Genomic DNA, 3,348 nt, shown 5'->3' on the forward strand with positions numbered 1-3,348 from the left:
TCCCTAAAGTTTAATGCTTTGTCAAACTTTGTTTTGAGAGTTTGTTAGGCAAATTGTTAGGAGTTATATACTACTATAATTTTGATGATCTATGACTATCTTTAAGTTTGCTGTAAATTGATGAAATTGACATCTGTTTAGTTGATTGTCATTGTGTCCTTTGTCTGTATTCCTGCTGAAGTGTGGTCTTTTTCCTTTTTGTTTATTGAACTCTATTCAGTGAAACATTAAGCCCTTAACTATAATGTAAAACGAAATTATGTTATCTCAAAAATAGAATAACAATAAAAATAATGTATTGTATAATGGAAAACAATTATTGTAATTAGAAAATACTAATCATAAGTTATATTTTTCATAAAACCTATAACATTTCTATTTCGAGTAATTAGAAATTTAAAAGAAACTTCTTATAAGTGAGTTAAATATAAAATAAAAAGCCTATCTTACAGATCTCTGATTTTGGCCGGCGCCGTGGCTCACTAGGCTAATCCTCTGCCTTGCGGCACCGGCACACCGGGTTCTAGTCCCGGTCAGGGCGCTGGATTCTGTCCCAGTTGCCCCTCTTCCAGGCCAGCTCTCTGCTGTGGCCAGGGAGTGCAGTGGAGGATGGCCCAAGTGCCTGGTCCCTGCACCCCATGGGAGACCAGGAGAAGCACCTGGCTCCTGCCTTCGGATCAGCGCAGTGCGCCGGCCGTGGCAGTCATTGGAGGGTGAACCAACGGCAAAAAGGAAGACCTTTCTCTCTCTCTCTCTCTCTCACTGTCCACTCTGCCTGTCAAAAAAAAAAAAAAAAAAAAAGATCTCTGATTTTATAAAGTTTACTGAGGTCGACATATGACCAAAGTTGAAATACAGCCTAAATAATTTCAGAAAAATCAATTTCCTTATTCTATAAAATGTCTAAAATAATACTAAAAAGAACTAATAAGTAATAAATATGAATTATGAGCAGCTTCAATTGTCATATCAGAACAAAGCCCAGGAATCAAAAAGTAGTAAACTGTGTAGATATATTTTGCACTTACATACATCAAGTGTGATTAATAAATACTTGTTATGACTTCTGAACTAATAAAATGAAAGCAACGACTTCAGTACTCTAAATGCATGGTATTTCACTGGCTTTGAGTTTTAAAAAGTTCTCATTTTGTTCTGTATCACTCACTCTGTAATCAGTGTTTGAGTTTGAATTACTTTACTTTCTGAACTGAGTTATTGAAATTGGCAGGTTTCATTATAACTGTGCTATGCCATTTATATTCCTAAAGCCACCTCATAATTTCTACAACAAATTTAGTAGCTCAATGGCACTTACATTTGTATTTGCAACCTGTGTTCCACCTGGACATGCACACATTAAAGCCAGTTTTTAGGGCTTAATAAATTGAACCATAAAACTTTCAGGAATGAATTTGGATATGACTAAGTTTCTACTAAAATATTAAGATTACCCTGTTTTATTAATCTATAATAGGAATTAATTAGCAATGTTTTCAATTCCCTTGCCTTGGCTTTCTGCAGTTTATAAGTAATTTCACAGCTTCCAGACAATTAATTCTGCTACTATTCTTTGATCTTTAATCAACATTTCATATTCCTTTGTTTATTTCTAACGGTACCCTGCAGCTTTTAAATTTACTCGTTTCCCACTTTATTTTCATGGCCTAAAAGCAAAGCCTAATTTTCTAGATTGGACACCATTTTTTTTTAAACAAAAAAAAAAAAAATAAATCTATGCTTCAATCTCAATGGCAACAAATAAATAAATAAATGGAGAAAAATATAAACAAAAATAAAATCATATACCTTCCCTTTTAACAATTCCTTGACACTTCATTTACTACGCTTTCCGAGGATTTCTAACATTTAGCATATGTATGTGGTAAATTTTTAAAATTTACAAAGTATAAAAATTAATATTTTAACAGTGTCTAGATATATTCTTAGTAAATCAAATAGGCAAAAAATACTGTGAGAGTTAAAATCTATCAGAGAGGAGTGCGCATGCGCTGCCCGGGTCCTCTTGGATTGCGAACATGGCCCAGCGATCGCTGTGGGCAGTCGGCCGCGAGTGCAGCGCCTCCTGTCCTCAAGTGCTGCATGGGAGAACAGAGGATGGCTGTCCCCATTCAGCACTGCCACCCAGAGAACCGCTGGTGAGGACTGCAGTTCCGAGGACTCTCCGGATGAGCTTGGGCCCTCTCTTACTGAGCAACCCTTAAGGCTAAAAGCTGTGAAACTGGAAAAGGAAGTCCAGGATTTAACAATAAGATATCAGAGAGCTGTGGCTGATTGTGAAAATATAAGGAGGCAGACCCAGAGATGTGTGGAAGATGCCAAGATATTTGGTATCCAGAGTTTCCGTCAGGACTTGGTGGAGGTGGCGGACATTTTGGAGAAGACTGCTGAGTGCATTTCTGAAGAAACAGAGCCTGGGGAACAGACGCTCACTCTGGAGATGGTCTTTCGGGGGCTGTCACTCCTAGAAGCAAAGCTGAAAAGTGTGTTTGCCAAGCGTGGCCTGGAGAAGATGGCACCCATCGGTGATAAATACGACCATCATGAGCATGAACTCATCTGTCACGTGCCAGCTGGCGTTGGGGTGCAGCCTGGCACGTGGCATTAGTTAAGACAAGATGGCTACAAACTTCATGGCAGCACCATTAGACTTGCCCAGGTAGAAGTGGCAGTGGAGTCTCAGAGAAGACTATCCATGGGCCATCAAGGAACTGCATGTTCTCCCAGAGCACAGCCACCTTTGTTTCCTTATTTATTAAACTAGGTTTGTATTGTACATAAGGTACTTCATGTGATGTGTTTTGGATTTTTTTTTTTATTTTTTAGTCATCTTGGCTTTATTTCTCAGTTAGTCTTTTGATTAAATGTGACCTGTTCTGTCTCATCAAAAGACTTGCCATTGGGCATTTGAATAATATGACAAGTGTTCCTACAACTTTTGTCAAAATATGTTCACTAAAATTATTTTTAAATTGGTACTCTGATGACTTTGAATCCAAAATCCTTATAACTCTAGTTTCAACCAAACATTCTTTCCTAATGTTCCCTATAACGGAAATTGTATCGCAGCTTGTGTTTTTTTTTTGAAAAGGGAAACAGTGGAGATTGGTTCAACGTGTGGGTGCTTAGGTGATAAAACTTCATAATTGTAAGTTTATCATTTGGGTTAATTCTCAGACATACAGATTTTTCATTTCCTGCCAAAAAAAAAATCAAAGAATCTTAGTCACATTTCTACCCCAAATACCACAAAGCACTCATAATCCAATGTTTTTCTTTTTTTAAGCATTCATAATCCAGCAGTTGCATAAAGCACCTGTTTCCCAA

The 3,348-nt window shown here is 37.4% G+C and overlaps 1 pseudogene; it reads left to right on the top strand.

Moving 5' to 3' along the window:
* The first annotated feature begins 2,039 nt into the window (after positions 1-2,039).
* On the top strand, positions 2,040-2,785 carry LOC100355070 (grpE protein homolog 2, mitochondrial pseudogene; annotated as a pseudogene).
* Positions 2,786-3,348: the final 563 nt, after the last annotated feature.

This window comes from Oryctolagus cuniculus, chromosome 12 (assembly GCF_051225735.1).
Source record: "Oryctolagus cuniculus isolate XC-2025 breed Fujian yellow rabbit chromosome 12, ASM5122573v1, whole genome shotgun sequence".
In the NCBI taxonomy this organism is placed as follows: domain Eukaryota; kingdom Metazoa; phylum Chordata; class Mammalia; order Lagomorpha; family Leporidae; genus Oryctolagus; species Oryctolagus cuniculus.